Here is a 24,472-nt window from a genome sequence, read left to right on the forward strand (position 1 = left end):
GTTCTGAGCATCCAAGAGACATTGTGGATTGCCGGTGAACGAAGTCTGTGAAGGTTTGGGAGTCTACCTTGAAGACTTACCAGAGTGATTGGGCGAGGTCTGTGTGACCTTAGCTCAAGGGGAATACGGTGAGGACTGGGTGTCCTGAGCTGCGTGTTCAGGACTGGGTGTCCGGGACTGTGTGTCCTCAGGTTTAAATACCTAGCCGCCCTAACCAGACGTACAGTTGTCACAGCAACTGGAACTGGTCCAACACATCATTGTCTTCAACGAGTCACTGGTTTCATCCTTCCCTTCTCTTTACGTACTGTTACTCCTTGTGAAGTCATTGTATGATTGCACTATCTTTTATCTTCACTGAGTGACTACATGTTCTGTTTGGCTTCATAATATCTTCCTACCTGATCCTTACTACATTGCTGCTATTAGTCATTGTGCTTTCACTCTATTGAATACTTGACTATGGCTTGCCTAGTGTAGTCTACCTTCTGCTGTAGGGTAATAGGTTTATTTCTATCGTTTGTCTTCATAACTTCCACGTTTTGAAGACTTTCATAAAAATCGCCTATTCACCCCCCTCTAGTCGATATAACGCACTTTCAAGATCGGGGTAAATGCAGTCTGAGGAGGGTAGGGGTATTTATAGACAAGGTGAAAAACCGCTCGCCCGAGGAAATTGGACGAACGTGCCCCTGACCCTTCTCATCGTAGCGACATTTGTCACCCACACAAAGTGAGGTGGAGATCGTGTGAGATCGTGGGTGAATATAATAATCTTATTGTGGGATGTGGAACGGTTTGAGCAGCAAAAAGCCGAAAATTCAGATAAGAAAATTTTAAAGTTTCATTCGCAAATTCTTCAGCTGACAAGCACATAGTGAAGATTTTGAATGGTTTTCAAATAGAACACACATGAAGAATTTGTGAACAGATTAGGTTGAGTTTAGCATAGAGGGGGAAGGGTCCGAGCACATTCACTTAGCAGAAAAGTCAACTTGAAGAATTAGCAATAAGTGAATGTTGTAGAGGACTGGAAACTCAAATATATATAGCCAATGAAGAACACAGTCGAAAAGAGTGAAGACTATGAAAAGTTGAAGAATTGAACAACTAAGGAATTACATAACTGAAGAAAAACTCAACTTGAAGATTTTCAACTTTTGTTGGTGACGTGACCCACCGTATAAGAATGATGATTACAGACGCCGTGTACAATTGTCGTAGGGATCTAAGAATCAAATTTTTCGTTAATTTCTTCACACTTAGAGGGTTAGTCTTCATTGATTGAAGAAAAACGTTACTTCGTGTGTTGCACATCTAAGTCATCAATTTTGCATAAGTGTTAGGATGTCTGTCCTTTTCAAAGAACATTCGAAGATTCTAAGATATTTAGCTCACACCGCAACTTGCTAAATCTCATCTCATCCAAGGGCTTTGTGAAGATATCGGCTAGCTGTTCTTCAGTCTTCACGTGCTCGATAGAGATGTCGCCCTTCAACACATGATCTCAAGAAAATGATGACGAATTTGGATGTGCTTTATCTTCGAGTGCTGAACTGGGTTATGAGCAATCTTGATGGCACTCTCATTGTCATAGTAGAGTGGCACATTCTTCACACTAATGCTGAGTCATTGAGGGTTTGTGAAAGGACATGTGGTGCCCCCATGTGTGGTTTTCGTAATTGATGACATTCTCTATGGACTAATGGTTGCATTGAGTTATATTTGAAGGATTTGTCCATAGGCTTTTCTTGAAGTCCATGTGTTGGTTTCAAGGAGTTTATGAGTTGACCAAGGTGCTATTAAGGAATTATCCAAAGATTGGTCATGTGAGTGTTGAGCTTATTGCAAGCATGTCTTGAATAAGAAGAAGAGTGTGTCATTCATGTCTACCTTCAAGACATCATCCAAATGAAAAGAGTTGGAAAGATTCAAGATTGATCAAGACTAAGTCAAGAGTGAATTATCCAAAGACATCATCCAAGGAGTTTATGAGTTGACCAAGGTGCTATTAAGGAATTATCCAAAGATTGATCATGTGAGTGTTGAGCTTATTGCAAGCATGTCTTGAAGAAGAAGAGTGTGTGATCATTCATGTCTACCTTCAAGACATCATCCAAATGAAGAGAGTTGGAAAGATTCAAGGATCAAGACTATGTCAAGAGTGAATCAAGACACAAAGCGTACAAGATGTACCGAGGGATCAAGTGATCCCATGGTATGGTAAGCATTATCCATTACGCTTTGTGTACTAACCCATGGTATTCGTGAGAGTTCTTTGTGGGGTTAGGTTGCAGTGTGCAAGTTCAAGCGGAGCATCACGAAGAGATCATCCTTGAAGTTTGCCATCCATTGTGGTGTCAATGGACTTGTGAAGATGTGCCAAAGAGCGGCTCACCCATAGTAGAGTATGGGGGAGCAAACATCTAGTCTTCATCAAGCCAACACAATCAAGAAAGGTGGTCCAACTTGAGGGAGTCAAAATCATCATCATCTAGCTCAAGTGGACTATGTGCAAGGCAAAGGTTTCCCTTGATAGGTTCTCTATTTTACCGGTCTCATGGTGGTAGTTTGAAGACCAGGTTATAGGATCGATTGCCGTACTATCAAGGGGGGCTCTCAAGTGAGTAGCTTGATCTTATCGTTCGTAGAGAGCTCAAACCATTGCATGCTTGCATCATCTTTCTTGGTTCTTGTTTGGTTTTCTCCTTGTGAGATTTGGAGCTTATGGTCATCTTCTTGACAAGCTCGAGTTCATCAAAAACCGAGTTCACATGCTTCTTCTATTGCATTTTCGGCGTTGGAGGTTTTACCAGTCTTATTCGAGGAAGGGCTCTCACCATTTTCTTATTTCCTTATTATTTTTATTTCTATCAAGTTTGTGTTAGCCCTTGTCGCTAGCTTTCCAACAAACTTGGTTTCGTTCAATTCAGAGTCCATCTGCAGAAGTTGTGTCAGTTTTGGTGCCCTTAAAAAGGCTGCTGCGGTACTACCACTCATGGGAGCGGTACTACCGCTTGGAGGGGATGTAATTTTTTACTACCACTCTTGGGAGCGGTACTACCGCTTGGAGAGGTACTACCGTGGCTATTTCTGTGGCTACTTCTGCTCCGGACCAAAAACTCGTCATAAGTCCAGCGGTGGTAGGCACGGATGTATTTTTTTACTACCGCTCACAAGTAGTAGTACCGCTACCCTTTGAGGTAGTACCGCTACCCCTAGCGGTAGTACCATGAGGGTCGAGCGGTAGTTCCACTCTGTGCGGGCTATGAGCATAACGGTTGGATTTTTCCCCTCCTATAAAAGGGGGTCTTCTTCCCCAATGAACCTTATCCTTTGAGCTTGTGTTCTTCCCCCATTGTTGACCTTCTTCGAGCTTGCTTTCTCTCAATCCCTCCAATGATTCTTGCTAGTTCTTGAGGGAAAAGAGAGAGGAGATCTAGATCTACGTTTCCACCAATCACTTTCTCCTCTATGTGAAGGGAACCCATTGGATCTACATCTTGGAGTTCTTCGTGTTCTCTTCTTCATTCTTCCTCTCATTTGGGAGAGAAGTACTTGGGCACTCCGTGTGCCCTTGCCATTGCATTTGGTGCATCGGTTTGAGTTCTCCATGGTGATACGTGGAAGTTACAAGTTGAGAAGCTTGTTACTCTTGGGTGCTTGGTACCCTTGAGCTTGTTCCTCTTGGGTGCTTGGGCGCCCTAGACGGTTGGTGGTGTGCGGAGCTCAATCATAGTGGTGTAAAGCTCCGGGCAAGCGTCGGGGTCTCCAATTAGGTTGTGGAGATGCCCCGAGCAATTTGACGGGTACCGATGACCGCCCCCAAGGGTTGCCAAAGTGTACAGGTTCGGCGACCGCCCCAAGGGTTGCCATTTGTACGGGTTCGGTGACTGCCCTCGAGGGTCCCTTGGTGGAATCACGACATCTTGCATTGTGCGAGGGCGTGAGGAGATTACGATGGCCCTAGTGGCTTCTTGGGGAGCATTGTGCCTCCACACCGCTCCAAACAGAGATTAGCACCTGCAAGGGTGTGAACTTCGGTATACATCGTCGTCTCCGTGTGCCTCAGTTATCCCTTACCCGAGCCCTTTACTTATGCACTTTACTTTGTGATAGCCATATTGTTCTTTGTCATATATATTGCTATCACATAGTTGCTTATCTTTCTTAGTATAAGTTGTTGGTGCACATAGGTGAGCCTAGTTGTTTTAGGCTTTGTGCTTGACAAATTAACCGCTAGGTTTATTCCGCATTTGTTCAAGACTAAACCGTAATTATTTTAAAGCGCCTATTCACCCCCTCTAGGTGACATCCATGATCTTTCAGTTTGCTTCATCCATAGCAATTGAGCACAACACGAACCAGCAGCAATGTACTCAGCTTCAACAGTAGAGAGTGATACGCAGTTCTGGTTCTTCGAGGACCAACATACTAAGGATCGTCCAAGGAAATGGCATGTGCCTGATGTTGACTTGCGGTCCACACGATCACCAGCATAGTCAGAGTCAGAATATCCAATGAGATCAAAAGCCGAGCCCTTGGGATACCATAATCAAAGTGTTGGAGTGTGAGCTAGATATCGAAGAATATGCTTCACAAACTTATGGTTTGATTCCTTCAGTGTAGCTTGAAAATGGGCACACATGCAAACACTAAGCATAATATCTGCCTAGATGCACATAGATACAATAAAGAGCCAATCATGGAGCGGTATACCTTTTGATCAAAGTCAATACCATTTTCATCAGTGCATAGATGGCCATTTGTGGGCCTAGGTATTTTGACGCCTTTGCAATCTTGCATGCCGAATTTCCTCAACACATCCTTGAGGTATTTCTCCTGAGATATGAAGATGCCATTGCACTGTTGACGAACTTGAAGACCTAAGAAGAATTTCAAATCTCCCATCATAGACATTTGATACTCCTCACTCATCATATAGGCAAATTTGTTAGTGTAACGTTGGTTAGTACAACCAAAGATAATATCATCAACATAGATTTGGCACACGAATAATTCAGCATCATAGGTTTTGGTGAAAAGAGTTGGGCCAAGTGAACCGGGTTTGAAGCCTTTCTTCATGAGGAATTCCGTCAAAGTATCATACCACGCCCGAGGGACCTGTTTGAGGCCATAGAGGGCCTTATTGAGTCTGAAGACTTTGTCAGGATGCTTTGGATCTTCAAAACCTGGGGGTTGAGCAACATATAATTCTTCCTCAAGCTTACCATTGAGGAATGCACTTTTCGCATCCATTTGATATAAGATGATATTATGATGGTTAGCATAAGCAAGAAAAATGTGAATAGCCTCAAGTCTAGAAACATGTGCAGAAGTTTCATCGAAATCAATTCCTTCAACCTGTGTGTAGCCTTCAGCTACAAGCCGTGCCTTATTCCTCACCACAAGGCCATTTTCATCTTGCTTGTTGTGGTAGATCCATTTGGTGCCGATGATATTGTGCTTGCGTGGGTCTGGTCGTTTGACAAGTTACCAGACATTGTTGAGCTCGAATTGATGTAATTCCTCTTGCATTGCTTGAATCCACTCAGACTCCAGAAATGCCTGTAACGCCCTCGATGCGGCTATATCTCCCACGTGTCGAAGCACGACTTAGAGGCATAACCGCATTGAAAGCAATGTCGCAAGTGAGGTAATCTTCACACAACCCATGTAATATAATAAGGGAAAGAGATACATAGTTGGCTTACAATCGCCACTTCACACAATTACATGAATAAAACATTACATCATCCAGATACAATCAAGGTCCGACTATGGAACCAAAATAAAAGAAGAACCCCAAATGCGACAAAGGTCCCCGATCGACCCCAACTAGGATCCACTACTGATCAACTAGAACGAAACAACATAAAGGACAAGATCTTCATAGAGCTCCTCCTTGAGCTTGGTTGCATCATCTGCAAGGACTTATCGGCACCTGCAAGCTAGTTTTGGAAGTATCTGTGAGCCACAGGGACTCAGCAATCTTGCACCCTCGCGACCAAGACTATTTAAGCTTATGGGTAAGGTAAAAGTAAGAGGTGGAGCTGCAGCAAGCGACTAGCATATATGGTGGCTAACATACGCAAATGAGAGCGAGAAGAGAAGGCAAAGAACGGTCGATGAAACTATGATCAAGAAGTGATCCTAAACAACCTACGTCAAACATAACTCCAGCACCGTGTTCACTTCCCAGACTCCGCCAGAAAGAGACCATCACGGTAACACACGCTGTTGATTCATTTTAATTAAGTTAAGGTTCAAGTTATCTACAACCGGACATTAACAAATTCCCATCTGCCCATAACCGCGGGCACGGCTTTCGAAAGTTCAAATCCCTGCAGGGGTGTCCCAACTTAGCCCATGACAAGCTCTCACGATCAATGAAGGAATAGACCTCCTCCCGAGATGTTCCGATCAGACTCGGTATCCCGGTACAACAAGACATTTCGACAGGGTAAAACTAAACCAGCAACACCGCCCGAATGTGCCGACAAATCCCGATAGGAGCTGCACATATCTCTTTCTCAGGGCACACTCAGATTGTCCTAGGCACGGGTAGGCCAGCCCAGAGTTGCCCCTGGTGGTCACCGGCAGCTGACAGGTTGGACCAACACTCAGAGGAGCACTGGCCCCGGGGGGGGGGGGGGTAAAATAATGATGACCCTTGAGTCCGCGAAACCCAAGGGAAAAAAGGCTAGGTGGCGAATGGTAAAACCAATGTTGGGCATTGCTGGAAGAGCTTTACTTAAGGCGAACTGTCAAGGGGTTCCCATTATAGCCCAACCGCGTAAGGAACGCAAAAACCGGGAACATAACACCGATATGACGGAAACTAGGGCGGCAAGAGTGGAACAAAACACGAGGCATAAGGCCGAGCCTTCCACCCTTTACCAAGTATATAGATGCATTAATTAAATAAGATATATTGTGATATCCCAACAAGTAAACATGTTCCAACAAGGAACAACATCTCCATGTTCCAACAAGGAACAAACTTCAATCTTCACCCGCAACTAACAACGCTATAAGAGGGGCTGAGCAAAGCGGTAACATAGCCAAACAACGGTTTGCTAGGACAGGGTGGGTTAGAGCTTGGTTCAACAATATGGGAGGCATGATAAGCAAGTGGTAGGTATCGTAGCATAGGCATAGCAAAAGAGCGAGCAACTAAGCAAGCAAAGATAGAAGTGATTTCGAGGGTATGGTCATCTTGCCTGAAATCCCGCAAGGAAGAAGAACGAGTCCATGAAGAAGACAAACGGACGTAATCGAACGGGTCCTCACAAACATGACGTTATCAGAACCAACCCTAAGAAGCAACACCGGAAAGAAGCAAACAACATAGTAAACAACCAACACATGAACATGGTATGATATGCGGGATGCGGTATGCGATGCATATGCATGATTGGAAAAGGAATGCATTAACCTGGCCTCAACTTGGAAATCCAAGTGTGCAACTGGAAAGGTGAGATGAAATCGCTTGAAAAAGATATAAAGAACACCGGAATCGGAGTTACGGTTTGGAAATGGCAAGCGATTCAAATATGACACCGGTCTGCGATTTACAGCAAGTGGCCATGTAAATGCAATGAGGTGAACATGCTACAGCACCCAAACATGGCAACAAAATACATGGCAGGTATGCATTCATGATGCTTAACAAAAGTCTAGCACTGAGCTACGGCGAATTCATCCATTAACAGGTTCAAGCAAGCATGGCAAAAATGCATAAGGTAAACAGATCTCAGACTTAGTGAAATTAACACTTGTCTGGAATTTCAGATCAGGTAGCCCTCTTCGGAGCAACAAAACTACATGCTACAGGATCTGAACATGGCAAAGTAAAGCATGGCATGGAGCTACTCAAAGAGCTTAACAAAAGTACCTTAGTGACCTTGAGCCAAAAGGGATCATAAAATACAATTGCAAGCATGTGAACATAGCAAAAACATAATCAGTTTTCAGACTTAGTGAAAACTGGCACATGCTGAAATATAACTCAAGTAGGCATGTTTACGAGCTCGATGCACTCACTACGGTGCAAGTCATGGCAAGACAAGCATACATCCATCAAGAAGGCATAAAATGCAAGCTAGAAATGGCAAGAAAAAAAGCATAGCATGCACGGATCAACTACAACAACATCGGCAAAATTGCAAACAAGTTGACAATCTGCCCGGATTCACAAAGTAGCAAAAGTAGAGCTCGATTGACTCAAGCTAGGGTGATCCATAATTGCATACAAAGACATGGTTGGATAGAGAACTACAAGGTTAACAAAACATCCTTACTGATCATCCTCAAAAGAGGCACGGATCACTAGGAAACAACATGAACATATGGCCATATGAGATAAACTGCTCAAGGACTTTGTGGAAATGCTAAGTCCCTGAAATCCGAATTACCAAGTGCACCACTTTGCAAGCTCGTGCTAGTCACCACACACATCACAAAAATACATGGGTTGCACCTCTGGAAAGATGGCAAAACCCTTAACAAAACATATGTAGAGCTCATGGGCATATCATGCACACAATCATCATGGCAAAAATGACAAATATCTCAAATGGAGCAGCAGATCTGACAATTATCTCAAGTAGCCCTCTTCTAACAGCATTTCGGGCATCAAGATGAACTCAAATGAAAATGATGCAATGGAATGAAATGATGTACTCTCTGAGATGAACATTTTCATATGCTATATGCATGAATCGGAGCTATGGGTGCAAAGTTACGGAGCTACGAACAGAGGCACTTGGATCTGAGAATTTCCAGGACTTAGAAGAAATTTACCCCACGGAAAAAGTCAACGGCGGATGGGGATATCCAGGACGGGGCGGTGCGGGGACGGGCGAGGGCGTTTGGATCGGGGACCAGTGGAGCTGGTCCCGATCCGGATCGGATCCGACCGGAGTTTACTCCGGCGAGGGACGACAGTGGCGAGGCGGGCGCCGGCGGAGGTGGTTCGGCCAGCGGCGGAGCTCGGCAAGCCCGGGCGCGAGGCGCGGAGCCCGATGGCGGCGGTTGCGCGCGGTGGCGGCGAGGCGGCCGGCGGCGATGGCCGGTCGCGGGCAGGGCGGCGCCCGCGGTTGAAGGTGGCGGGGCGACCGGGCTGGGCGGCGGAGATCCCGGGCGGCGGCGGCCCGATCTGGCCCGGGGCGGGCCTGATCTGGGCTCCCTCGGGCCCGGCGGCGGGGAGGAGAGAGAAGGGCGGCGCGCTGACGTGGCGGCGGCGGATTCGTCGGGGGCGGCGGTCGGACATGTCCGGGTGGTGGATTTTTGTCCGGTGCGTGAGGTATGGGAAGGCTAGGGTTAGACCGCGAATTTCGGGAGGGTTGCACATATATATAGGTAGAGGGAGCTAGGAGAGTCCAAATGAGGTGCGGTTTTCGGCCACGCGATCATGATCGAACGCTCTAGATGATGGAGCAGGTTTAGGTGGGTTTTGGGCCAACTTGGAAGGGTGTTGGGCTGCAATACACACGAGGCCTTTTCGGTCCCTCGGTTAACCGTTGGAGTATCAAACGAAGTCCAAATGATACAAAACTTGACAGGCGGTCTACCGGTAGTAAACCAAGGCCGCTTGGCAAGTCTCGGTCCAATCCGATTTTTTTTAATCCTCACACATGAAAGAAAGGTAGAAATGACAACCAGAGAAGAACGGAGCGCCGGAATGCAAAACGGACAACGGGGAAAATGCTCAGATGCATGAGACAAACACGTATGCAAATGAAATGCACATGATGACATGATATGCAATGCATGACACACAAGCAATGACAGCGCAACCAACAACGAATAACTGCACGACACCTAGCACATCGGTCTCGGGGAGTTACAATGCCTCATCTACTTTGGTGGGCTCTGTGATAGAGACAAAAGCAAAGTGCCCACAAAAGTTAGACAAATGTGAAGCCTTTGAGCGTGTGAGAGGACCTAGTGCTTTGATGTTGTCGATGATTCTCTCAATCTAAACTTCATTTGCGACGCGAGGATGAGTGGGTTGACGACGTTGAGTGGTCTCAACATTTTCTTCAGAGCCATTTTCCTCAGGTGCACCAACATGATGTTCTTCATGTTCTGGAATGACTTCTTCGGCAGATTCTTCGGTGGGAATGACATCCTCAGTAGCCTTGAACTTAATGGATTCCTCAGGTGGCATTTCATCTAGAACAGGAGGTAGGTGTTCTCTTTGCGAGCCATTAGTTTCATCGAACCACACATCTACAATTTCAACAACCTTGTGGTGATAGGTGTTGAAGACTCTGTAGGTGTGCGAGTCCTTTCCGTAATCAAGCATAAAACCTTCATGTGCTTTCAGTGCAAATTTAGAATTGTGATGAGGATCTATAATCCAATATTTAGCACCGAAGACTTTGAAATAACTCACATTGGGTTTCTTGTCAGTGAGGAGTTCATATGAGGTCTTTTTGAAGAATTTGTGAAGATATACCATGTTGATGATGTGGCGCGCAGTATCAATTGCCTCAGGCCAGAAGCGAGGAGGCGTCTTGTATTCATCAAGCATAGTGCGAGCCATCTCAACTAGAGTCCTGTGCTTGCGCTCCACAACGCCATTCTGCTAAGGAGTATAAGGATCAGATAACTCGTGAGTAATACCAAGTTCATCAAGATAGTCATCAAGACTAGTGTTCTTGAACTCGGTCCCATTGTCACTTCTGATGTGCTTGATCTTTACACCAAAGTTGGTTGAAGCCCTCGAGGAAAATCGTTTGAAGACTTCCTGCACTTCAATTTTGTAAGTGATGATATGCACCCATGTGTAACAAGAATAGTCATAAACAATGACAAAGCCATATAAAGATGTAGCATTAGTGAATGTTGCATAATGAGTAGGGCCAAAGAGATCCATGTGAAGCAATTCAAATGGACGAGTGGTAGTCATGATGGTCTTTGAGGGATGCTTGGCCTTGGTCATCTTTCCAGCTTCACAAGCTCCACACAGGTGATCCTTCAGGAATTTGACACCCTCGATGCCAATGACATGCTTCTTCTTCGCGAGTGTGTGCAAGTTCCTCATGCCAGCATGACCAAGTCGTTGATGCCATAACCAACCCTCTGAAGCTTTTGCCAGTAGACACGTGGCAGGTTGTGGTCCTGTAGAGAAATCAACAATATACAAGTCTCCTCTCCTAAAGCCTTCGAAGACTTTCGGAATTGTCAGCTTCCATGATCACAACACAACGATACTTGCCAAAGACAACAACCATATCAAGATCACAAAGCATTGAGACAGACATGAGGTAGAATCCCAAGGACTCGACAAGCATGACTTTGTCCATGTGTCAATCCTTTGAGATTGCAACCCTGCCTAGACCCAATACCTTGCTTTTGCCTTTGTCAGCGTAGGTGATATGCTTCAGATGCGACGGAGATAAAGAAGTGTCCATCAATAGGTTCTTGTCACCGGTCATGTGATTTGTACATCCACTATCGAGGACCCACTCGGTGGCTTTGGGTTGATCATCCTGCAGATGAGTTAGTGCATCTTACAAACTCATATACTTCATAAGTGAAGAATATGACATCAAATTCACCAGATCAATTTCATCAAACAATTCAGCAGATATAGCAGTATGAGGACATGAGAAATGAAAATTCATTTATTCATGATTAGCTTGCATCCTTTCAAGCATATTCAGGTCTCCGGCAAATTTTTCAGCCGTCTTAAGTTCGTCTGGAGACCTGACCCTGCATAAGAGATTAGTTCTTTTTCTTCACCACCCACATCTGGAGGGGTGGGAAAGAGTTCATTCTGCAAGCTCCATAAGATAAAGGTGGCATAGAAGCCAATCCAGTTCGTTTCACAGAAGAGGGGTTAGAGTTAGCATATGAATAAGCAGAGAAATTTTTTGAGGACTTATGAACATAATGATTTGAAGAATAATGCACATATTCATAACCCTTAGATCTTCCCTGCGAAACAGAACTATTAGCATGATGATGTTCATATGAGGATCTGGATCCATATGAGGAATTTGGTCCATGTGAGGATTTGGATCCATATGAAGACTTTGGTCCATATGAAGAATTTGATCTGGGGTTCCTATTCTTCATAGGTGGTGTCATGATGACATTCACCTGAAGACTTTTCAAGGCACCTTTTGGGAACCCAGATTTTCTTCATAGGGGGCTGCCTGCAGTTAGTGCCAACATATCTAGCAAATACTTCACCATTCTGATTTTTGAACAGTTTATAATTGGAGTCAAATGACTGATCAGAAGAATATGAAGATTCTCATGTAAAGCCAGATAAAGTGGATGGATGTACGGGAGGTCCCTTTGCAGCAACCCATGAGGTTTTGGGATACTGCTCAGGTTTCCAGTAGGTCCCATCAACATTGAGTTTCCTCTCAAAGGCAATACCCTCTTTCTTAGGGTTCCTGTTGAGGATCTGCCTTTTAAGCACATCACAAAGAGCCTGATGCCCTTTGAGGCTTTTGTACATGCCTGTCACATACAATTCCTTCAGCCCTGCATGGTCAGTGATACTAGTAGCATCCCTAGACGAGGAATTTGTGATAGGAGAGACAATTGAAGAATTTGCAGCAGTAGAAGCATTTGAACTTTCAGGTGAAGAATTAGCAGATTCATGTTCAATGCATTTCAAACATGGTAGATTGAATTCAACTTGAGCGGCACTGATCTATTGAGCAAGCAATGAATCACGTTCCTTCTGAAGATCTTCATAACTCACCCTTAGCTGCTCAAGATCTTGCTTTCTTTGAAGAAATTCATAAGAAAGCTTCCCATGACCAGATAAGAGAGTGTTATGATGAATTTGAAGGTTATAAAACTTAGTCTGGAGTCTCTGGAGATTATCAGTCAGAGTTTGAGTTCGTTCTTGAGGGTACACGGGAATTTCATCTAGTCACTTTCATCATGTTGGTTCGATTTGTGATCACTACCTTGATAATTTGATATGTGGGTGGACCGGTGCTTAGGTGCTGTCCTTACTTGAACAAACCTCCTACTTATGATTAACCCTCTCGCAAGCATCCGCAACTATGAGAAAAGTATTAAGAATAAATTCTAACCATAGCATTGAACTTTTGGATCCAATCGGTCCCTTACGAAATAGCGCATAAACTGGGGTTTATGTTTCTGTCACTCTCGCAACCCATCATCCAATTGCTACTCCACAATGCATTCCCTTAGGCCCAAATATGGTGAAGTGTCATGTAGTCGATGTTCACATGACACCACTAAGGGAATAACAACATACATACTATCAAAATATCGAACACATATCAAGTTCGCATGATTACTTGCAACATGATTTCTCCCGTGACCTCAAGAACACAAGTAACTACTCACAAATGATAAACATTCTCAAGACCAGAGTGGTATTAAATAGCATATTGGATCTAAACATATAATCTTCCAACAAATAAACCATATAGTAATCAACTACAAGATGTAATCAACACTACTAGTCACCCACAAGAACCAATCTATAGTTCCGGTAACAAGATTGAACACAAGAGATGAACTAGGGTTTGAGATGAGATGGTGCTGTTGAAGATGTTGATGGAGATTACCCTCCCCAAGATGGGAGAGTTGTTGGTGATGACGATGACGATGATTTCCCCCTCCGGGAGGGAAGTTCCCCCGGCGGAATCGCTATGCTAGAGGGCAAAAGTGCTCCTGCCCAAGTTCTGCCTCAAGGCGGTGGCGCTCCATCCCGAAAGTCCTCCCCTTATTTTTTCTAGGTCAAAATGACTTATATACCAGAAGATGGGCACCGGAGGTGGGCGAGGAGAGCACAACCCACCAGGGCGCGCCTGGGCTCCCTAGCGCGCCCAGGTGGGTTGTGCCCACCTGGTGGGCCCCCTCTGGTACTTATTGGATCCAATATTCCTCATATATTCCATAAAAAATCTTCGTGAAGTTTCAGCTCATTTGGAGTTGTGCAGAATAGGTAGCCTGACATAGCTTTTTTAGGTCTAGATTTCCAGCTGTCGGAATTCTTCCTCTTGGTGTATACCTTGCATATTATGAGAGAAAAGGCATTATAATTACTCCAAAAAGCTTTATTATGGATAAAAACATCATAAATAACAGTAAGAAAACATGATGCAAAATGGACGTATCAGCTCCCCCAAGCTTAGACCTCGCTTGTCCTCAAGCAAAAACCAAAATCGAAAAACATGTCCACATGCTTTGAGAGAGAGGTGTCGATAAACACAAAATACGGGCATAGAAGCATCATGTTGATTATCATAACAACAATAAAATTAAACATATGACTCTTATCATAGAACTTTTATCATATACTTCTCATGAATAAGTAGCAGTTCATCACACAATCAATGTATAAAGCAAAAACTCTATTAAAAACCAACAAACTATGTTCTCAGACAACTTTGCAACTACAATTCATCATTTTTTCAAGAAGGGTCACGTATCAGAACCTTTGGGCAAGTCGACATACTCAACCATCATATAGTCTTCTATGATTGCTAACACTCACTGCGTACACATGAGCAAAACCTTTCAACCGAATACATAGAAAGATAGGGGCTTATGGTTTCGCCTCCCAACGTACTCACCTCAAGGGTGATGTCAACAATAATAACTCATGCCACCCATATTCAACTGGACATATGTGCCTAGATCTTTGCTGACCACATGATGCTTGCCAAAGGAGAAAAATAAAAGGAATAGAGAGAAAAACTTTGACTCTTGCATAAAAGTAAAAGATAGGCCCTTCGTAGAGGGAAGCAGAGGTTGCCATGCGCTTATTTGTCTGTATGCTCAACCCCTTAGTGCAAAATAACATCATGTTACATTGCCCCTTGTGATAGTGACCTTTATTATGCAGTCTGTTGCTTTTATTCTTCACCATCACAAGTTCGTGCAACACTCAGTTTTCTCTTACACTAAATGATCTCACACTTTTAGAAGCAATTCTTATTGCCTTTTTGCACCGATGACAACTTACTTGAGGGATCTTGCTCAATCCCTAGGTAGGTATGGTGGACACTTGAAAAAGATTTGGGTTTAAGGGTTTTTGGATGCACAAGTAGTATCTCTACTTAGTGCGGCATTTTTGGCTAGCAAAGATAGGGGGCAAGCACCACATGTTGAAGGATCTATGACAATACGACTTCTATGTGAATATAAATAAACATAAATCATTAAGTTGTCTTGTCCAACGCCAACAATTTTGGCATATAATATTTTGATGAGGACTCACAAGCACAAAATATTTCTAGGATAGTATATTTATATGTGAATCTTCTCTTCCCTGATTAATTCTTTCATGAGTTGCATCATTGACTAATGCTATGCTTGTCAATGTCTAATAAAATTTTATACTTATACTTTTCCTTATGTGGTGCCATCACCTACCATAGGATTAGTATATAATCTTTTCTTTATTTATTTCCTTTCTCTTTTTCTTTCTTTATTTATTTTCTTTTATTTGCAATATAAAAGTGAAGAAAGCAAAACTCAAACTAAACTTTCATTATATAACTTGAATACGATTACAAGGATAGATCACTAATCAAACTCTCAAAGAAGAAAAGGATCCAACTAACTTTTATTCATCTAAAGCAAAAGATCGAACTAAAATAAGTAAAAGTAATAAGATAGTGGGATGATACGATACTGGGGCACCTCCCCCAAACTTGGTGGAAGCCAAGGGGAGTGTTGCTACCTCTTGAGCACTGCGTTGGATTTCCTTGAAGAGGAAAGGATGATGCAGCAAAGTAGCATAAGTATTTCCCTCAGTTTTTGAGAACCAAGGTATCAATCTAGTAGGAGGCTATGCGCGAGTCCCTCGTACCTGCACAAAACAAATAACTCCTCACAACCAATGCGATAAGGGGTTGTCAATCCCTTCACGGTCACTTACAAGAGTGAGATCTGATAGATGTGATAGAATAATATTTTTGGTATTTTTGTGATAAAGATGCAAAGTAAAATAAAAGCAAAGGAAATAACTAAGTATTGGAAGATTAATATGATGAAGATAGACCCCGGGGCCATAGGTTTCACTAGTGGCTTCTCTCAAGTGCATACGTATTTTACGGTGGGTTAACGAATTACTATTGAGCAATTGACAGAATTGAGCATAGTTATGAGAATATCTAGGTATGATCATGTATATAGGCATCACGTCCGAGACAAGTAGACCGACTCCTGCCTGCATCTACTACTATTACTCCACTCATCGACCGCTATCCAGCATGCATCTAGAGTATTAAGTTCATGAAAACAGAGTAACACCTTAAGAAAGATGACATGATGTAGAGGGATAAATTCATGCAATATGATAAAACCCCATCTTGTTATCCTCGATGGCAACAATACAATACGTGCCTTGCTGCTCCTACTGTCACTGGGAAAGGACACCGCAAGATTGAACCCAAAGCTAAGCACTTCTCCCATTGCAAGAAAGATCAATCTAGTAGGACAAACCAAACTGATAATTCGAAGAGACTTGCAAAGATAACCAATCATACATAAAAGAATTCAGAGAAGATTCAAATATTGTTCATAGATAATCTTGATCATAAACCCACAATTCATCAGTCTCAACAAACACACCACAAAAAGAAGATTACATCGAATAGATCTCCACAAGAGAGGGGGAGAACATTGTATTGAGATCCAAAAAGAGAGAAGAAGCCATCTAGCTAATAACTATGGACCCGAAGGTCTGAGGTAAACTACTCAAACTTCATCGGAGAGGCTATGGTGTTGATGTAGAAGCCCTCCGTGATGGATGCCCCCTCCGGCGAAGCTCCGGAACAGGCCCCAATATGGGATCTCGTGGATACAGAAGGTTGCGGCGGTGGAATTAGGTTTTTGGCTCCGTATCTGATCGTTTGGGGGTACATAGGTATATATAGGAGGAAGGAGTACGTCAGTGGAGCAACAGGGGGCCCATGAGGGTGGAGGGCGTGCCTGGGGGGCAGGGGGGGGGGGGTAGGCGTGCCCCCTACCTTGTGGCCTCCCTATTGGTTGCTTGACGTGGGGTCCAAGTCTCCTGGGTCTTGTTCGTTCCAAAAATCACGTTCCCGATGGTTTCATTCCGTTTGATATTCCTTTTCTTCGAAACCCTAAAATAGGCAAAAAACAACAATTCTGGGCTGGGCCTCCGGTTAATAGGTTAGTCCCAAAAATAATATAAAAGTGGATAATAAAGCCCAATAATGTCCACAACAGTAGATAATATAGCATGGATCAATCAAAAATTATAGATACGTTGGAGACGTATCAAGCATCCCCAATCTTAATTCCTGCTCGTCCTCGAGTAGGTAAATGATAAAAAAGATAATTTTTGATGCGGAGTGCTAGTTGGCATAATTTCAATGTAATTCTTCTTAATAGTGGTATGAATATTCAGATTCGAAAGATTCAAGATAAAATTTCATATTGACATAAAAGATAATAATACTTCAAGCATACTAACTAAGCAATCATGTCTTCTCAAAATAACATGGCCAAAGAAAGTTCATCCCTACAAAATCATATAGTTGAGTCATGCTCCATTTTCGTCACACATGAATGCTCTCATCATGCACAACCCCGATGACAAGCCAAGCAATTGTTTCATACTTTAGTAATCTCAAACCTATAAACTTTCACGGAATATATGAGCGCAAGCCATGGACATAACACTATGGGTGGAATAGAATATGATGATGGGGGTTATGTGGAGAAGACAAAAAAGGAGAAAGTCTCACATCAACGAGGCTAATCAATGGGCTATGGAGATGCCCATTGATTGATGTTAATGCAAGGAGTAGGGATTGTCATGCAACAGATGCACTAGAGCTATAAATGTATGAAAGCTCAACAAAAGCAACTAAGTGGGTGTGCATCCAACTTGCTTGCTCACGAAGACCTAGGGCACTTGAGGAGGCCCATTGTTGGAATATACAAGCCAAGTTCTATAATGAAAAATCCCCACTAGTATATGAAAGTGAAAAAACAAAAGACTCTCTATCATGAAGATTATGGTGCTACTTTGAAGCACAAGCGTGGAAAAGGATAGTAGCATTGTCCCTTCTCTCTTTTTTTCTCTCTCTTTTTTTGGGCCTTCTCTTTTTTATGGACTTTCTCTTTTTTTAATTCCTCAATTGGGATAATGCTCTAGAAAATGATGATTGAGCGAGTCCTGGATTAGGGGGTGTCCGGATAGCCGGACTATAACCTTTGGCCGGACTGTTGGACTATGAAGATACAAGACCGAAGACTTCGTCCCGTGTCCGGATGGGACTTCCCTTGGCGTGGAAGGCAAGCTTGGCAATACGGATATGAAGATCTCCTCCCATTGTAACCAACTCTGTGTAACCCTAGCCCTCTTCGGTGTCTATATAAACCGGAGGGTTTTAGTCCATAGGACGAACAACAATCATACCATAGGCTAGCTTCTAGGGTTTAGCCTCTTTGATCTCGTGGTAGATCTACTCTTGTACTACCCATATCATCAATATTAATCAAGCAGGAGTAGGGTTTTACCTCCATCAAGAGGGCCCGAACCTGGGTAAAAACATTGTGTCCCTTGTCTCCTGTTACCATCCGCCTAGACGCACAGTTCGGGACCCCCTACCCAAGATCCGCCGGTTTCGACACCGACATTGGTGCTTTCATTGAGAGTTCCGCTGTGCCGTCGCCATCAAGAAGGATGCCTCATCCCATCTTTAAAGACGACACTATTGCTAAGGGAGCTTTGGCTGTCGGCCAAACTCTCTGGCTAGGTGGTTTTCTTATGACCGCCTGTTCGGCCGCTGCGCCGACGATGACTTCTCGGGTCATCAAAACAATCTTCACATCAACTCGGAACTCGCCGAGCAGTTAGATCCAATGGAGCTCTCTTCCCTAAACGAGCTCTTGGATCGCATTGCCGCCCTGGGAGTCGCTACAGACTACAATCAGATTGGGCCTAAACCTGATCTGAGAGAGATCAACTCTCCCCAGGTCACCCATCACGTTGTGGTGGTGGAGGAACAATGCGGCGACCCTTCATCTATCTTAAGGACTAGCTATGTCCGGATTCCCGATCCCTCCAAGCCGGATACCCACGGAGGGGAGGACGTCACTCAAGACCTGAACCTAGAGTCAGGCAGCGGGCTAGATTCAGTGGAAAACATCCAAGAATCCAAACTTCCGAGTTCGGAAACTCCTTGGCCCCTGAGTCTCAGATTGTGTGAGGTTTCAGATTCAATTCCACCCACCCACCCAAACATAAGCAATCTATCCCAAATTAGGCAAGAGCCCGAAGAAACAGTACACCACTACTGGGTCAGATTCCTCCTGGTCATGAACAGGATAAAGGACTGCCGGGAGGAAGATGCAATTTCACTCTTCTGCAATAATTGCACGGACAAGGGAATCCTCAACGCCATAAGTCGCCATGAAATTACACGCTTTGCCGACTTGGCGTACACAGTACGAAAGTACTATGCGATGGAAAGCGCCTGGAAAACCGAAATAAAATTTTGGGACAATCCAGCCCCGAATACAAACCCAGTCCGAAATAAAAGGGTGCATTATCGCCAGACACCCGGGTTAAACACCAAAAAGCAAAAACCCTCTACAGGGCATGGAACCGTACTAGAGGGATGGCTCAATGGACCCTGTAAAATTCACAGTGCAGAGGGCGCCACACCAACTCATAGCCTTAGAGCATGTTGGATACTCCGGCAGGTGGCCAAAAGTGGCGAAGATCTTCTAACCCCAGAAGCCACAGAGCATGAGCCCATGGATGCCAGTACGGTATTAACAGTCTTCAAGACTTTCGCATCAAATAATATGCGAAAACGAACACTCCGCAGCCTTGCCGAAGTCTACCACATGGCAACAATAAACCCATGGAGTGACACGGCTATTACTTTTAATACCAGTGACGAACCTAAATTCCGAACAGCCCGAGAACCAGCCGCATTGGTCCTTAGTCCAATAGTGGACGGTTTTCGACTCACCAAGGTACTCATGGACGGTGCCAGCGGATTGAACCTCATTTATGAGGAAACCCTTCGAAAAATGGAAATAGACTGGAACCGCATTGAGCGAAGCAGCACAACCTTTAGAGGAATAATCCCCAGTCGGGAAGCGCGCTGTACAGGAAAAATCACACTAGATGTGGTGTTTGGCACGCCGGATAATTACAGGTCCGAAGAGGTCACGTTCCAAGTGGTCCCGTTTAGTAGCGGATACCACGCTCTATTAGGGCGGGAGGCATTTACAATCTTCCAAGCCATACCCCATTACGGGTACATGAAGCTCAAAATGCCCAGGCCCAATGGAATCATCACTCTTGCTAGTGATCCGGACATAGCACTCCGCGCCGAAAATAAGACAGCCGCACTGGCCCTCGAGGCACTATCCGAAGCCCTAGCGGTCGAGGAACTGACTGCGCTGCGCTCCATGGTGAACAGGGACGACGTGATACTCGATAAAAGATCCAAGTCCACCTCCTTTAAACTGGCGGACGAAATAGTCAAATTCCAAGTCCGTCCAACGGACCCTACAAAAACAGCTTCCATCGGGGCACAATTAAACCCTGATGTAGACGCCGCACTACGAGAGTTCCTACGCAAGAACTGGGACATTTTTGCCTGGCACCCTTCAGACATGCCAGGAATCCCACGCAGGCTGGCCGAGCACAGCCTAAATATCCTAAAAGGATTCAAGCCAGTCAAGCAGGCTCTTCGGCGTTTCTCCGAACCTAAGAGACAAGCCATGGGAGAGGAACTAGCCAAGCTATTGGAGGCCGGATTCATCAGATACATAAAACATTCGGACTGGCTAGCAAACCTGGTGATGGTACCAAAGAAGGACAAATCCTGGCGCTTGTGCGTCGATTTTAAGGACCTCAACAAGGCTTGCCCAAAGGATCCCTCCCCCCTCCCCCGCATCGACCAAATTATCGATGCTACCATAGGACACAATTCATTGTGTTTCCTCGACGCATACTCCGGCTACCATCAAATTAAGATGGCAGAGCCAGACCAAGCCGCAACGGCATTCATCACACCATATGGCCCATTCTGCTTCAACACAATGCCCTTCGGGCTCAAAAACGCCGGCGCAACATATCAGCGCATGATTCAGACATGTGTGGCAAACCAGATCAGCAAAATAGTGGAGGCATACGTAGATGACGTGGTCGTCAAAACCAAGCATGTCGAATCTCTAGTAGACGACTTAAGGCTCACATTCGATAACCTCTGAACATACAACATCAAGCTCAACCCGGAAAAATGCGTTTTCGGCGTACCAGCCGGAAAGCTCTTGGGCTTCATTGTATCCGGTAGAGGAATTGAAGCAAATCCAGCCAAGATCCGAGCTTTGTCACAATTGGACATCCCAAAGGACCTCAAACAAATACAAAAATTGACTGGATGCGTGGCGGCTCTAAGCCGCTTTATCTCCCGCTTGGGAGAAAAGGCATTACCCCTTTATCACCTCCTCCGGCGCATCGAACACTTCGAGTGGACGGATGCCGCCACGGCCGGACTCGACGAAATAAAAGCCATATTGGCAACAAACCCAGTCCTGGCCGCGCCAAACATTGGCGAACCAATGCTATTATACATTACGGCAACTCATCAAGTTGTAAGCGCAGTGCTCGTCGTCGAACGAGAGACGGACGGACACAAATTCCCCCTTCAAAAGCCGGTTTACTATGTGTCCACTGTCCTTACTCCATGCAAGTCATGGTACCCGCATTATCAAAAGATAGCGTACACGGTATTTATGGCATCCCGGAAGCTGCGCGACTACTTTCAAGAGTGTTCGATAACGGTAGCCTCAGAAGTACCAGTTAATGATATTATAAACAACCGCGACGCGACAGGCCGGATTGCCAAATGGGCCATTGAGCTCCTCCCGTTCAACATAACTTACAAGCCACGGCGAGCTATTAAGTCGCAAGTTTTGGCCGACTTCGTCGCCGAATGGACGGAAGCCGAACTCCCTAAAGAGTACGGCACATATTCCAACTAGATCATGCACTTCGACGGCTCCAAAATGTTGGCTGGTCTGGGGGTTGGCGTCGTTTTGACGTCCCCAACAGGAGACACAGTTCAATACGTACTCCAGATAATGTATACGGACTCCAACAACGCAGCCGAATATGAGGCCCTTCTACATGGTCTCCGGATGGCAGTATCCATGGGCATTCAACGCCTAGAGGTGCGTGGGGATTCGAACCTCGCGATATCCCAAATAAATGGAGACTTTGATGCCAAGGATCCGAAAATGGCAGCTTATCGCAACGCCATCCTAAAAATGTCAGCTCGGTTCGAGGGGCTCGAATTTCACCATATAGCCCGGGAAAACAATCAGGCAGCAGATGTCCTGGCACGTAGCAACGCAAAATGCGACGCCGTCCCCCACAACATCTTCTTGGAGAGGCTGTTCAAACCATCCGTAGTATGGGAAGGGGAACCCGGAGATAATAGCCCGGACCCAATCGCACTGCCCGACACCGAACATTCTGACATAATTGGAGGCTCTGCCAATGAAATAACATCTTCAGCCCACATAATAATGGTAGTCATCGCCTCGTGGACAGAACCATTCCTAGCCTACCTAACTAGGCAGGAACTTCCTGAGGACCAAAACGAGGCACACTGCATAGTGCAGCGATCGAAAGCCTATAAAGTCCATGAGGGAGAGCTTTATAAGAAAAGCACCACCGGAGTCCTTCAAAGGTGCATCTCCGAAGAGGAAGGGCAGAATCTTCTGGCGGAAATTCATGCCGGACTCGACGGTCACCACGCTGTAGCTCGGGCCCTTGTAAGCAAGGCCTTCCGTACAGGCTTTTATTGGCCGACGGCCCGGGCAGACGCTCAGGACTTAGTCCAACGTTGTTTTGGTTGCCAGCTTTTTGCAAACCAAAGCCATATGCCACCCACCGCCCTCCATACTATCCCCATCACTTGGCCCTTCGCAGTCTGGGGGCTTGACATGGCTGGACCCCTCAAAGGAGGAACCCACAAGCAAAAATACTTACTGGTCATGGTGGATAAGTTCACCAAATGGATAGAAGCCAAGCCTGTTAACACGGCCGAATCCGGACCGGTGATAGACTTCATATCCGGGGTCGTACACCGTTACGGCGTCCCTCACAGCATCATCACTGATAACGGCATGAACTTTACGGCCGACGAGGTAAAACTCTGGTGCAAAAACATGGGCATCAAGCTCGATTATGCTTCAGTCTATCACCCACAAACTAACGGTCAGGTCGAGCGAGCAAATGGTCTTATCATGAGTGGCATCAAACCCAGATTAGTGCGGTCCCTCAAGGAATCTAACACGCATTGGGTAGAGGAGCTCGACTCCGTACTCTGGGGGCTGCGGACCACGCCGAATCGCACTACCGGATACACACCATTCTTTATGGTATACGGCGCAGAGGCAGTTCTGCCCTGCGACATAATTCATGACTCACCTCGAGTGCGCATGTACGAAGAAAGAGAAGCCGAGCTCGATCGGCAGGACAGTTTGGACGCCTTGGAGGAGGAGCGTGATGTGGCAAAAGACCGTTCCGCATTCTATCAACAGCAGGCTCGTAGATACCAAAGCAGAGAAGTACGGGCCAAAACCTACAATGTTGGAGAGTTAGTTCTACGCCTGCCGGATAAGAAAAAGGACAAACTCAAGCCCAAATGGGAAGGTCCCTTCATCATTGACCAAGTCCTGACTGGTGGAGCGTACTATCTACGGGATGCATCAGATAATCGACTCGAGCCGAACCCATGGAACGCAGCCCGACTCCGAAGATTCTACGCGTAACGCCGGACTCTATGTTCGTCTCCTTCCTTTGCCCATTTTTTATACACTATCTGTCTTATATTTATCTCCTTCTCCCTTTCTTTTCTCTCACAGCCTTTAGGGGCCCATTCATGCCTTGTTTGCACGCAACTGACGCGCTATCCGCGCTCATTATACCTGGGGGCTTCTTTAGCAGAAGCTTATTCATACGGGCTTTATGCCCAACACATGTGTTATCCTTCCGCATGTACCCTTTATTCACCATTATATGCATCAATATGACTTAAGTTTTGGCCAAGCTGGGTTGCCTGGCTCTTGTATTTATGCCCTACGTTCCCGTTAATTCGGCTAGGGCATAAGGGGAGCACCTCTGCGATTGCTACTGCTGGGTCAGCCGGATGTGTACCTCAGACTGGGTGAAGCCGAAAGCTAGCGTTCTTAAGGGAATATTCGTTCGGTGAACTAAAGATGATTTTTCACTTATTTACTTATCCGCCCCCAGATGTTTTTTCTGCGTCTCTTCTCGCAGTCTGGACATGCACTTTAGGGCATGCCTCCTAGGGAAAGGAACCCCTAATGGAACTATTCTCCTTGGAAGATGTTTCTTACTAACCAGGTAATATAACATAACTAGTTGGGCACTTGTCTGTTCAAGCACTAATGACCCCTACGCCTGGTCTCCATGGATGCCCCGGTT

The sequence above is a fragment of the Triticum urartu genome, chromosome 5 (assembly GCF_003073215.2).
Source record: "Triticum urartu cultivar G1812 chromosome 5, Tu2.1, whole genome shotgun sequence".
Taxonomy (NCBI): domain Eukaryota; kingdom Viridiplantae; phylum Streptophyta; class Magnoliopsida; order Poales; family Poaceae; genus Triticum; species Triticum urartu.